We start from the raw sequence: 17684 nt of genomic DNA, 5'->3' as shown, positions 1-17684 counted from the left end.
TGTGTGGGTTGTATGTGTCATATTTATCTTTTACGTCTTTTTGTGATGTGTTTTGTGTTTGCCTTCTCTTGGGTCAGGTGTGAAGTACGTTGTTTTTTGTGTATACGGTAGGGCGTGCTTTCTGGTGTTTGTGATTGTGTGGTGTTTGGTGTTGTGTCATCTTTTGCATGCTGTCTTTTTGTGCATTTTGCTGTGATGTCGGTGATCTGTCGGTTTAATGTGCATTGCGGTGTATATGTGACTGTGTGTGTTTCCTTGTGTGCCGTGTTCTCTTCGTGTTGGGACTGCTGTGTAGAATGTTGTGTATGTGACGTGTGCAGTTTTGTTGCTTCGTAGTGTAAGTTGCGTGTGAATTTCTCCGTGGAGCTCTGGGTGACTGGTGTGGTTGTGGGTGGTTCTGTGTTGGGTGCTGTGTGCTTGGAGTGTGTCTTTGTGTGAGGTATGTTTGGCGTCTTCTGGGTAGCGTGTTGTGTTGTTCGTGGTAGGGAATGCTATGTGGCCTGTGAATGCTTTTCTATTTCATGTTTAGTGCGTGACGTGACTACACGTGTTCGTGATGGGCAACATATTCTCTTACAGTCGCAACAGACAACAAAAAGACAAGAGACATGACACATGGAACCGTACACCGGAAGCCACAGAACAAACACGCACCATGTTCAAACGCCAATGGATAACTCATCAAAAATGACAAAATACGTAACACACAAAAAACCTCAGTGCACACAACACACAACTCTCAACCACACACCTCACACATTGTATGCCACACAGAGAAAAGTACACGTAGCAATGTACCCCAACAAGCAGTAAAGAACCCATACCACATATAGGCCGTACACAACATACAGAACACGGACAGCACACATGACTCAGGAAATAAAGAAGACCCACAGATCACAGACATCACCACACAAAACACACAAGGACACACAGCACACATAGCAGAGCAAGACAGATTACACACAGAATCACAAAACAAACACCACAAATCATTCACTAACATATACAAACAACACAAACACCACACTACACAAACAACAAATCCAAGAAGCGCGACACAGATCAAGTACACACAATGCACAGTAAAAAAACACACATAACACACCACCCACACTGCAAGACATAAAGCAAAGAACCAAAATGTCACACAGCACACAACGCACACAAAATGTATATCACAACAGCCAGCACAAACAACACACTCTCCATACTACACAAACCACACAATACATATAAAATGACACACACAGGACATACAACACAGACACGCAGAACACACAGAATGCACCAGCAGAACTCATAACAACACAGACACAGTGCACACACAACACGCAAAACCAGTTTACATACAACCTCTCAACACACAAACAGTACATCACACTAAACAACTAAACCCCACACGCACCAAGCACATGTCTCCACGAAATGCACGTGAACCACGTTTCGCAGAGTAAACAGAACACACACAGTGAGGCACACTCACCAAGCGTGACCACACACAGTACGCAGATCACAAATTACACTCATTACTCAAACAGCCAACCACACACACAACCTGTCCAACACACACACACAAATCACAATCGCACAGAAAGAACACACACTACACACAACGCATGGAAAATGACATTGAAAAAATACGCAAACCACAACAGAAAGAACAACGAATTTATGAAACACACGTTTCACACACTACACACATCACACAAAACACACATAAAACGTACAGCACACAGGTCCTCACAGGACACACAATGCAAAGCACTGAACACACATGTAGAAAGCATATACAACACAGCACACAATGAATATCTGTAACAACGTGGAAAACACACAGATGACACAACACACGCACAACACGGAAAACGGAAAAGAACACACGCAGCACACATGCAGCTGAGAACTCAGTACGTTGCACTTCGCGCAACAACGTGCGGTCACATCACACACTAAACCTGAAACAGGAAACCACACACAGAGCAAGTAACATTCCCGACCACGAACACAACACGCTACGCAAGAGAGGCCAAACATACAACACACAGACACACACTCCAAGCACACAACACCCAACACAGAAGGATCCACAACCACCCCAGTACACACAACTCCACAGCGCAATACACGAAGAACACGCACTACAAACAACACAGTACCCAAACTGCACCCATCACATGCACAACAGTCGCAGCACAGAAAGAACACAACACAGCGCACAGGGAGCAGACACACACACAACCACATAAACAGCGCCACACACATTAAATCAACAGAGCTCAAGCATCACAGCATGAAACACACAGTAACACAGCACGAAACATGTAACACAACACAGAATACACACACAATCACACCACAAACACCACAAAAACGCCCTCAAATATACGCAAAAGACAAAAAATGCACTTCACACATAACACTAAACCCAACAAACACAAAACACCACACAGAAAAATGCACAATACAAATGTCGCACTCACAACACACACGCAATAAGAAACACATCAATGCATCAGCAAAACACACAACATAATACCCAAATCACAGAACAGCACATCACACAACACACACAAACATCACACACAAATTAAATACCACAGCTCATAACACCCTCAACACCCACCGTTAACCACACAACACACAGACCAACGCAACCACTACACACCACACATGAAGCCACACACCACACACACTCAAGGAGTAACGACAACAAACAAGTCTACCCCACAAACCAGAACACACACAAACTCAACACGCAAACAGCACAACATATGAAACAACGTACACCACAAACATCGCAGAACCTAAAGGCACACAATTCTCACACACTACAGTTAACCCTACGAACACCACACACACTATGAGGCACACTACACAAGCAAAACCACACACAGATAACACATCTCCCCTCACACACATAACCACTTGCACACACAACCTCTCAAACACAGCCAAACTCGTATCACGATCACAAATGCAGAACAAACACAACAAATAAAAACCACACGCAGAACACACAACCAAAAATAAACACATGTAGCACACATTTTACACACTACACACCCCACACACATGTACACACATGGGCACCACTACACGATGCACACACACACAAAACTCAAAAAGTATCAGCACAACAGTCACAGGGCACACACCAGTCAGGACAGAGCGCGGATTTCTCATATACAACACACCAATCACATTTGCGAGAGTACATGCAGCACACACAATGAGGCACACTAAACAAGCACAACCACACACGGACGATGCATCTCACATCACAAACATAACAACCACACACACTCAGCCACTCAAGGAATACCACACACAAATCACAATCACACACAACACTCAAAAATCCATACGCCAAACACACATAACCAGCAAAGAAGACAAGTAGCACACATTTCAATCACTGCACACTACACACGCAGCCATGCGCACACACACCACACATACATCCTCACACGGGAGCACAGTGCAGAACCCTCACACAACACAGAAACACAAAAAAACTAGAGTCTCAAGATACACACCACACACCTCAGGGCACATAACAGCTCACAACTCACACGGAAAACATGGCACAGTCTATGTACTGCACACACCATGGGACATACTCAAGAAGCACAACTGCACACAGCCAACACATCTCACATCACGTGCATAACTCAAACAGCAAAACACACACAACCTCTCTAACACAACCACACACAAATCACAAATACACACAGAAAACAGACGGCAACTCAGGACAAACCCATGCACAACCAACAAAACCACACACAACACACCGAGAATGCGCTACGCACACCACACACAGCCACAAGCATGCAATAGAGATCACACACAGACCCGTATGCAGACAGCATGAAACACGACACACAGACACACAGACAAAAATACACACACACTCACGGAAGACATCAGACACAACGCAAAACCAACATCACGCAGAGTGCTCAAAATACACAGACCAACCAACGTCTACCCTATACGTCACACACAGAAAGCATATAGACAGCATTCATACAACACAGTACATAACACAACAGACAACAGAAAGACCAGACACATTTCACATCAAACAGGACACCGGAAGCCACAGAACCAACACGCAGCATGTTCAAACACCAATGGATAGCTCATCAGAAATGACAAAATACGTAACACACAAAGAACCTCTCAGTGCACACAACACACAGCTCACAACCACACACCTCACACATTGCATGCCACACAGAGAAAATGCCACACGGAGCGATGTACCCCAACAAGCAGTAAAGAACCCATACCGCATATAGCACATACACAACACACACAACACGGACAGCACTCATGACTCAGGAAATAAAGAAGACCCACAGATCACAGACATCACCACACAAAACACACAAGGACACACAGCACACATAGCAGAGCAAGACAGATTACACACAGAATCACAAAACAAACACCACAAATCATTCACTAACATATACAAACAACACAAACACCACACTACACAAACAACAAATCCAAGAAGCGCGACACAGATCAAGTACACACAATGCACAGTAAAAAAACACACATAACACACCACCCACACTGCAAGACATAAAGCAAAGAACCAAAATGTCACACAGCACACAACGCACACAAAATGTATATCACAACAGCCAGCACAAACAACACACTCTCCATACTACACAAACCACACAATACATATAAAATGACACACACAGGACATACAACACAGACACGCAGAACACACAGAATGCACCAGCAGAACTCATAACAACACAGACACAGTGCACACACAACACGCAAAACCAGTTTACATACAACCTCTCAACACACAAACAGTACATCACACTAAACAACTAAACCCCACACGCACCAAGCACATGTCTCCACGAAATGCACGTGAACCACGTTTCGCAGAGTAAACAGAACACACACAGTGAGGCACACTCACCAAGCGTGACCACACACAGTACGCAGATCACAAATTACACTCATTACTCAAACAGCCAACCGCACACACAACCTGTCCAACACACACACACAAATCACAATCGCACAGAAAGAACACACACTACACACAACGCATGGAAAATGACATTGAAAAAATACGCAAACCACAACAGAAAGAACAACGAATTTATGAAACACACGTTTCACACACTACACACATCACACAAAACACACATAAAACGTACAGCACACAGGTCCTCACAGGACACACAATGCAAAGCACTGAACACACATGTAGAAAGCATATACAACACAGCACACAATGAATATCTGTAACAACGTGGAAAACACACAGATGACACAACACACGCACAACACGGAAAACGGAAAAGAACACACGCAGCACACATGCAGCTGAGAACTCAGTACGTTGCACTTCGCGCAACAACGTGCGGTCACATCACACACTAAACCTGAAACAGGAAACCACACACAGAGCAAGTAACATTCCCGACCACGAACACAACACGCTACGCAAGAGAGGCCAAACATACAACACACAGACACACACTCCAAGCACACAACACCCAACACAGAAGGATCCACAACCACCCCAGTACACACAACTCCACAGCGCAATACACGAAGAACACGCACTACAAACAACACAGTACCCAAACTGCACCCATCACATGCACAACAGTCGCAGCACAGAAAGAACACAACACAGCGCACAGGGAGCAGACACACACACAACCACATAAACAGCGCCACACACATTAAATCAACAGAGCTCAAGCATCACAGCATGAAACACACAGTAACACAGCACGAAACATGTAACACAACACAGAATACACACACAATCACACCACAAACACCACAAAAACGCCCTCAAATATACGCAAAAGACAAAAAATGCACTTCACACATAACACTAAACCCAACAAACACAAAACACCACACAGAAAAATGCACAATACAAATGTCGCACTCACAACACACACGCAATAAGAAACACATCAATGCATCAGCAAAACACACAACATAATACCCAAATCACAGAACAGCACATCACACAACACACACAAACATCACACACAAATTAAATACCACAGCTCATAACACCCTCAACACCCACCGTTAACCACACAACACACAGACCAACGCAACCACTACACACCACACATGAAGCCACACACCACACACACTCAAGGAGTAACGACAACAAACAAGTCTACCCCACAAACCAGAACACACACAAACTCAACACGCAAACAGCACAACATATGAAACAACGTACACCACAAACATCGCAGAACCTAAAGGCACACAATTCTCACACACTACAGTTAACCCTACGAACACCACACACACTATGAGGCACACTACACAAGCAAAACCACACACAGATAACACATCTCCCCTCACACACATAACCACTTGCACACACAACCTCTCAAACACAGCCAAACTCGTATCACGATCACAAATGCAGAACAAACACAACAAATAAAAACCACACGCAGAACACACAACCAAAAATAAACACATGTAGCACACATTTTACACACTACACACCCCACACACATGTACACACATGGGCACCACTACACGATGCACACACACACAAAACTCAAAAAGTATCAGCACAACAGTCACAGGGCACACACCAGTCAGGACAGAGCGCGGATTTCTCATATACAACACACCAATCACATTTGCGAGAGTACATGCAGCACACACAATGAGGCACACTAAACAAGCACAACCACACACGGACGATGCATCTCACATCACAAACATAACAACCACACACACTCAGCCACTCAAGGAATACCACACACAAATCACAATCACACACAACACTCAAAAATCCATACGCCAAACACACATAACCAGCAAAGAAGACAAGTAGCACACATTTCAATCACTGCACACTACACACACAGCCATGCGCACACACACCACACATACATCCTCACACGGGAGCACAGTGCAGAACCCTCACACAACACAGAAACACAAAAAAACTAGAGTCTCAAGATACACACCACACACCTCAGGGCACATAACAGCTCACAACTCACACGGAAAACATGGCACAGTCTATGTACTGCACACACCATGGGACATACTCAAGAAGCACAACTGCACACAGCCAACACATCTCACATCACGTGCATAACTCAAACAGCAAAACACACACAACCTCTCTAACACAACCACACACAAATCACAAATACACACAGAAAACAGACGGCAACTCAGGACAAACCCATGCACAACCAACAAAACCACACACAACACACCGAGAATGCGCTACGCACACCACACACAGCCACAAGCATGCAATAGAGATCACACACAGACCCGTATGCAGACAGCATGAAACACGACACACAGACACACAGACAAAAATACACACACACTCACGGAAGACATCAGACACAACGCAAAACCAACATCACGCAGAGTGCTCAAAATACACAGACCAACCAACGTCTACCCTATACGTCACACACAGAAAGCATATAGACAGCATTCATACAACACAGTACATAACACAACAGACAACAGAAAGACCAGACACATTTCACATCAAACAGGACACCGGAAGCCACAGAACCAACACGCAGCATGTTCAAACACCAATGGATAGCTCATCAGAAATGACAAAATACGTAACACACAAAGAACCTCTCAGTGCACACAACACACAGCTCACAACCACACACCTCACACATTGCATGCCACACAGAGAAAATGCCACACGGAGCGATGTACCCCAACAAGCAGTAAAGAACCCATACCGCATATAGCACATACACAACACACACAACACGGACAGCACTCATGACTCAGGAAATAAAGAAGACCCACAGATCACAGACATCACCACACAAAACACACAAGGACACACAGCACACATAGCAGAGCAAGACAGATTACACACAGAATCACAAAACAAACACCACAAATCATTCACTAACATATACAAACAACACAAACACCACACTACACAAACAACAAATCCAAGAAGCGCGACACAGATCAAGTACACACAATGCACAGTAAAAAAACACACATAACACACCACCCACACTGCAAGACATAAAGCAAAGAACCAAAATGTCACACAGCACACAACGCACACAAAATGTATATCACAACAGCCAGCACAAACAACACACTCTCCATACTACACAAACCACACAATACATATAAAATGACACACACAGGACATACAACACAGACACGCAGAACACACAGAATGCACCAGCAGAACTCATAACAACACAGACACAGTGCACACACAACACGCAAAACCAGTTTACATACAACCTCTCAACACACAAACAGTACATCACACTAAACAACTAAACCCCACACGCACCAAGCACATGTCTCCACGAAATGCACGTGAACCACGTTTCGCAGAGTAAACAGAACACACACAGTGAGGCACACTCACCAAGCGTGACCACACACAGTACGCAGATCACAAATTACACTCATTACTCAAACAGCCAACCACACACACAACCTGTCCAACACACACACACAAATCACAATCGCACAGAAAGAACACACACTACACACAACGCATGGAAAATGACATTGAAAAAATACGCAAACCACAACAGAAAGAACAACGAATTTATGAAACACACGTTTCACACACTACACACATCACACAAAACACACATAAAACGTACAGCACACAGGTCCTCACAGGACACACAATGCAAAGCACTGAACACACATGTAGAAAGCATATACAACACAGCACACAATGAATATCTGTAACAACGTGGAAAACACACAGATGACACAACACACGCACAACACGGAAAACGGAAAAGAACACACGCAGCACACATGCAGCTGAGAACTCAGTACGTTGCACTTCGCGCAACAACGTGCGGTCACATCACACACTAAACCTGAAACAGGAAACCACACACAGAGCAAGTAACATTCCCGACCACGAACACAACACGCTACGCAAGAGAGGCCAAACATACAACACACAGACACACACTCCAAGCACACAACACCCAACACAGAAGGATCCACAACCACCCCAGTACACACAACTCCACAGCGCAATACACGAAGAACACGCACTACAAACAACACAGTACCCAAACTGCACCCATCACATGCACAACAGTCGCAGCACAGAAAGAACACAACACAGCGCACAGGGAGCAGACACACACACAACCACATAAACAGCGCCACACACATTAAATCAACAGAGCTCAAGCATCACAGCATGAAACACACAGTAACACAGCACGAAACATGTAACACAACACAGAATACACACACAATCACACCACAAACACCACAAAAACGCCCTCAAATATACGCAAAAGACAAAAAATGCACTTCACACATAACACTAAACCCAACAAACACAAAACACCACACAGAAAAATGCACAATACAAATGTCGCACTCACAACACACACGCAATAAGAAACACATCAATGCATCAGCAAAACACACAACATAATACCCAAATCACAGAACAGCACATCACACAACACACACAAACATCACACACAAATTAAATACCACAGCTCATAACACCCTCAACACCCACCGTTAACCACACAACACACAGACCAACGCAACCACTACACACCACACATGAAGCCACACACCACACACACTCAAGGAGTAACGACAACAAACAAGTCTACCCCACAAACCAGAACACACACAAACTCAACACGCAAACAGCACAACATATGAAACAACGTACACCACAAACATCGCAGAACCTAAAGGCACACAATTCTCACACACTACAGTTAACCCTACGAACACCACACACACTATGAGGCACACTACACAAGCAAAACCACACACAGATAACACATCTCCCCTCACACACATAACCACTTGCACACACAACCTCTCAAACACAGCCAAACTCGTATCACGATCACAAATGCAGAACAAACACAACAAATAAAAACCACACGCAGAACACACAACCAAAAATAAACACATGTAGCACACATTTTACACACTACACACCCCACACACATGTACACACATGGGCACCACTACACGATGCACACACACACAAAACTCAAAAAGTATCAGCACAACAGTCACAGGGCACACACCAGTCAGGACAGAGCGCGGATTTCTCATATACAACACACCAATCACATTTGCGAGAGTACATGCAGCACACACAATGAGGCACACTAAACAAGCACAACCACACACGGACGATGCATCTCACATCACAAACATAACAACCACACACACTCAACCACTCAAGGAATACCACACACAAATCACAATCACACACAACACTCAAAAATCCATACGCCAAACACACATAACCAGCAAAGAAGACAAGTAGCACACATTTCAATCACTGCACACTACACACACAGCCATGCGCACACACACCACACATACATCCTCACACGGGAGCACAGTGCAGAACCCTCACACAACACAGAAACACAAAAAAACTAGAGTCTCAAGATACACACCACACACCTCAGGGCACATAACAGCTCACAACTCACACGGAAAACATGGCACAGTCTATGTACTGCACACACCATGGGACATACTCAAGAAGCACAACTGCACACAGCCAACACATCTCACATCACGTGCATAACTCAAACAGCAAAACACACACAACCTCTCTAACACAACCACACACAAATCACAAATACACACAGAAAACAGACGGCAACTCAGGACAAACCCATGCACAACCAACAAAACCACACACAACACACCGAGAATGCGCTACGCACACCACACACAGCCACAAGCATGCAATAGAGATCACACACAGACCCGTATGCAGACAGCATGAAACACGACACACAGACACACAGACAAAAATACACACACACTCACGGAAGACATCAGACACAACGCAAAACCAACATCACGCAGAGTGCTCAAAATACACAGACCAACCAACGTCTACCCTATACGTCACACACAGAAAGCATATAGACAGCATTCATACAACACAGTACATAACACAACAGACAACAGAAAGACCAGACACATTTCACATCAAACAGGACACCGGAAGCCACAGAACCAACACGCAGCATGTTCAAACACCAATGGATAGCTCATCAGAAATGACAAAATACGTAACACACAAAGAACCTCTCAGTGCACACAACACACAGCTCACAACCACACACCTCACACATTGCATGCCACACAGAGAAAATGCCACACGGAGCGATGTACCCCAACAAGCAGTAAAGAACCCATACCGCATATAGCACATACACAACACACACAACACGGACAGCACTCATGACTCAGGAAATAAAGAAGACCCACAGATCACAGACATCACCACACAAAACACACAAGGACACACAGCACACATAGCAGAGCAAGACAGATTACACACAGAATCACAAAACAAACACCACAAATCATTCACTAACATATACAAACAACACAAACACCACACTACACAAACAACAAATCCAAGAAGCGCGACACAGATCAAGTACACACAATGCACAGTAAAAAAACACACATAACACACCACCCACACTGCAAGACATAAAGCAAAGAACCAAAATGTCACACAGCACACAACGCACACAAAATGTATATCACAACAGCCAGCACAAACAACACACTCTCCATACTACACAAACCACACAATACATATAAAATGACACACACAGGACATACAACACAGACACGCAGAACACACAGAATGCACCAGCAGAACTCATAACAACACAGACACAGTGCACACACAACACGCAAAACCAGTTTACATACAACCTCTCAACACACAAACAGTACATCACACTAAACAACTAAACCCCACACGCACCAAGCACATGTCTCCACGAAATGCACGTGAACCACGTTTCGCAGAGTAAACAGAACACACACAGTGAGGCACACTCACCAAGCGTGACCACACACAGTACGCAGATCACAAATTACACTCATTACTCAAACAGCCAACCACACACACAACCTGTCCAACACACACACACAAATCACAATCGCACAGAAAGAACACACACTACACACAACGCATGGAAAATGACATTGAAAAAATACGCAAACCACAACAGAAAGAACAACGAATTTATGAAACACACGTTTCACACACTACACACATCACACAAAACACACATAAAACGTACAGCACACAGGTCCTCACAGGACACACAATGCAAAGCACTGAACACACATGTAGAAAGCATATACAACACAGCACACAATGAATATCTGTAACAACGTGGAAAACACACAGATGACACAACACACGCACAACACGGAAAACGGAAAAGAACACACGCAGCACACATGCAGCTGAGAACTCAGTACGTTGCACTTCGCGCAACAACGTGCGGTCACATCACACACTAAACCTGAAACAGGAAACCACACACAGAGCAAGTAACATTCCCGACCACGAACACAACACGCTACGCAAGAGAGGCCAAACATACAACACACAGACACACACTCCAAGCACACAACACCCAACACAGAAGGATCCACAACCACCCCAGTACACACAACTCCACAGCGCAATACACGAAGAACACGCACTACAAACAACACAGTACCCAAACTGCACCCATCACATGCACAACAGTCGCAGCACAGAAAGAACACAACACAGCGCACAGGGAGCAGACACACACACAACCACATAAACAGCGCCACACACATTAAATCAACAGAGCTCAAGCATCACAGCATGAAACACACAGTAACACAGCACGAAACATGTAACACAACACAGAATACACACACAATCACACCACAAACACCACAAAAACGCCCTCAAATATACGCAAAAGACAAAAAATGCACTTCACACATAACACTAAACCCAACAAACACAAAACACCACACAGAAAAATGCACAATACAAATGTCGCACTCACAACACACACGCAATAAGAAACACATCAATGCATCAGCAAAACACACAACATAATACCCAAATCACAGAACAGCACATCACACAACACACACAAACATCACACACAAATTAAATACCACAGCTCATAACACCCTCAACACCCACCGTTAACCACACAACACACAGACCAACGCAACCACTACACACCACACATGAAGCCACACACCACACACACTCAAGGAGTAACGACAACAAACAAGTCTACCCCACAAACCAGAACACACACAAACTCAACACGCAAACAGCACAACATATGAAACAACGTACACCACAAACATCGCAGAACCTAAAGGCACACAATTCTCACACACTACAGTTAACCCTACGAACACCACACACACTATGAGGCACACTACACAAGCAAAACCACACACAGATAACACATCTCCCCTCACACACATAACCACTTGCACACACAACCTCTCAAACACAGCCAAACTCGTATCACGATCACAAATGCAGAACAAACACAACAAATAAAAACCACACGCAGAACACACAACCAAAAATAAACACATGTAGCACACATTTTACACACTACACACCCCACACACATGTACACACATGGGCACCACTACACGATGCACACACACACAAAACTCAAAAAGTATCAGCACAACAGTCACAGGGCACACACCAGTCAGGACAGAGCGCGGATTTCTCATATACAACACACCAATCACATTTGCGAGAGTACATGCAGCACACACAATGAGGCACACTAAACAAGCACAACCACACACGGACGATGCATCTCACATCACAAACATAACAACCACACACACTCAGCCACTCAAGGAATACCACACACAAATCACAATCACACACAACACTCAAAAATCCATACGCCAAACACACATAACCAGCAAAGAAGACAAGTAGCACACATTTCAATCACTGCACACTACACACACAGCCATGCGCACACACACCACACATACATCCTCACACGGGAGCACAGTGCAGAACCCTCACACAACACAGAAACACAAAAAAACTAGAGTCTCAAGATACACACCACACACCTCAGGGCACATAACAGCTCACAACTCACACGGAAAACATGGCACAGTCTATGTACTGCACACACCATGGGACATACTCAAGAAGCACAACTGCACACAGCCAACACATCTCACATCACGTGCATAACTCAAACAGCAAAACACACACAACCTCTCTAACACAACCACACACAAATCACAAATACACACAGAAAACAGACGGCAACTCAGGACAAACCCATGCACAACCAACAAAACCACACACAACACACCGAGAATGCGCTACGCACACCACACACAGCCACAAGCATGCAATAGAGATCACACACAGACCCGTATGCAGACAGCATGAAACACGACACACAGACACACAGACAAAAATACACACACACTCACGGAAGACATCAGACACAACGCAAAACCAACATCACGCAGAGTGCTCAAAATACACAGACCAACCAACGTCTACCCTATACGTCACACACAGAAAGCATATAGACAGCATTCATACAACACAGTACATAACACAACAGACAACAGAAAGACCAGACACATTTCACATCAAACAGGACACCGGAAGCCACAGAACCAACACGCAGCATGTTCAAACACCAATGGATAGCTCATCAGAAATGACAAAATACGTAACACACAAAGAACCTCTCAGTGCACACAACACACAGCTCACAACCACACACCTCACACATTGCATGCCACACAGAGAAAATGCCACACGGAGCGATGTACCCCAACAAGCAGTAAAGAACCCATACCGCATATAGCACATACACAACACACACAACACGGACAGCACTCATGACTCAGGAAATAAAGAAGACCCACAGATCACAGACATCACCACACAAAACACACAAGGACACACAGCACACATAGCAGAGCAAGACAGATTACACACAGAATCACAAAACAAACACCACAAATCATTCACTAACATATACAAACAACACAAACACCACACTACACAAACAACAAATCCAAGAAGCGCGACACAGATCAAGTACACACAATGCACAGTAAAAAAACACACATAACACACCACCCACACTGCAAGACATAAAGCAAAGAACCAAAATGTCACACAGCACACAACGCACACAAAATGTATATCACAACAGCCAGCACAAACAACACACTCTCCATACTACACAAACCACACAATACATATAAAATGACACACACAGGACATACAACACAGACACGCAGAACACACAGAATGCACCAGCAGAACTCATAACAACACAGACACAGTGCACACACAACACGCAAAACCAGTTTACATACAACCTCTCAACACACAAACAGTACATCACACTAAACAACTAAACCCCACACGCACCAAGCACATGTCTCCACGAAATGCACGTGAACCACGTTTCGCAGAGTAAACAGAACACACACAGTGAGGCACACTCACCAAGCGTGACCACACACAGTACGCAGATCACAAATTACACTCATTACTCAAACAGCCAACCACACACACAACCTGTCCAACACACACACACAAATCACAATCGCACAGAAAGAACACACACTACACACAACGCATGGAAAATGACATTGAAAAAATACGCAAACCACAACAGAAAGAACAACGAATTTATGAAACACACGTTTCACACACTACACACATCACACAAAACACACATAAAACGTACAGCACACAGGTCCTCACAGGACACACAATGCAAAGCACTGAACACACATGTAGAAAGCATATACAACACAGCACACAATGAATATCTGTAACAACGTGGAAAACACACAGATGACACAACACACGCACAACACGGAAAACGGAAAAGAACACACGCAGCACACATGCAGCTGAGAACTCAGTACGTTGCACTTCGCGCAACAACGTGCGGTCACATCACACACTAAACCTGAAACAGGAAACCACACACAGAGCAAGTAACATTCCCGACCACGAACACAACACGCTACGCAAGAGAGGCCAAACATACAACACACAGACACACACTCCAAGCACACAACACCCAACACAGAAGGATCCACAACCACCCCAGTACACACAACTCCACAGCGCAATACACGAAGAACACGCACTACAAACAACACAGTACCCAAACTGCACCCATCACATGCACAACAGTCGCAGCACAGAAAGAACACAACACAGCGCACAGGGAGCAGACACACACACAACCACATAAACAGCGCCACACACATTAAATCAACAGAGCTCAAGCATCACAGCATGAAACACACAGTAACACAGCACGAAACATGTAACACAACACAGAATACACACACAATCACACCACAAACACCACAAAAACGCCCTCAAATATACGCAAAAGACAAAAAATGCACTTCACACATAACACTAAACCCAACAAACACAAAACACCACACAGAAAAATGCACAATACAAATGTCGCACTCACAACACACACGCAATAAGAAACACATCAATGCATCAGCAAAACACACAACATAATACCCAAATCACAGAACAGCACATCACACAACACACACAAACATCACACACAAATTAAATACCACAGCTCATAACACCCTCAACACCCACCGTTAACCACACAACACACAGACCAACGCAACCACTACACACCACACATGAAGCCACACACCACACACACTCAAGGAGTAACGACAACAAACAAGTCTACCCCACAAACCAGAACACACACAAACTCAACACGCAAACAGCACAACATATGAAACAACGTACACCACAAACATCGCAGAACCTAAAGGCACACAATTCTCACACACTACAGTTAACCCTACGAACACCACACACACTATGAGGCACACTACACAAGCAAAACCACACACAGATAACACATCTCCCCTCACACACATAACCACTTGCACACACAACCTCTCAAACACAGCCAAACTCGTATCACGATCACAAATGCAGAACAAACACAACAAATAAAAACCACACGCAGAACACACAACCAAAAATAAACACATGTAGCACACATTTTACACACTACACACCCCACACACATGTACACACATGGGCACCACTACACGATGCACACACACACAAAACTCAAAAAGTATCAGCACAACAGTCACAGGGCACACACCAGTCAGGACAGAGCGCGGATTTCTCATATACAACACACCAATCACATTTGCGAGAGTACATGCAGCACACACAATGAGGCACACTAAACAAGCACAACCACACACGGACGATGCATCTCACATCACAAACATAACAACCACACACACTCAGCCACTCAAGGAATACCACACACAAATCACAATCACACACAACACTCAAAAATCCATACGCCAAACACACATAACCAGCAAAGAAGACAAGTAGCACACATTTCAATCACTGCACACTACACACACAGCCATGCGCACACACACCACACATACATCCTCACACGGGAGCACAGTGCAGAACCCTCACACAACACAGAAACACAAAAAAACTAGAGTCTCAAGATACACACCACACACCTCAGGGCACATAACAGCTCACAACTCACACGGAAAACATGGCACAGTCTATGTACTGCACACACCATGGGACATACTCAAGAAGCACAACTGCACACAGCCAACACATCTCACATCACGTGCATAACTCAAACAGCAAAACACACACAACCTCTCTAACACAACCACACACAAATCACAAATACACACAGAAAACAGACGGCAACTCAGGACAAACCCATGCACAACCAACAAAACCACAC

The sequence above is a fragment of the Manis javanica genome, chromosome 2, assembly GCF_040802235.1.
Source record: "Manis javanica isolate MJ-LG chromosome 2, MJ_LKY, whole genome shotgun sequence".
NCBI classification, from domain to species: Eukaryota; Metazoa; Chordata; class Mammalia; order Pholidota; family Manidae; genus Manis; species Manis javanica.
The sequence above is the reverse complement of the archived record's forward strand: the minus strand, read 5'-3'. Positions refer to the sequence as shown.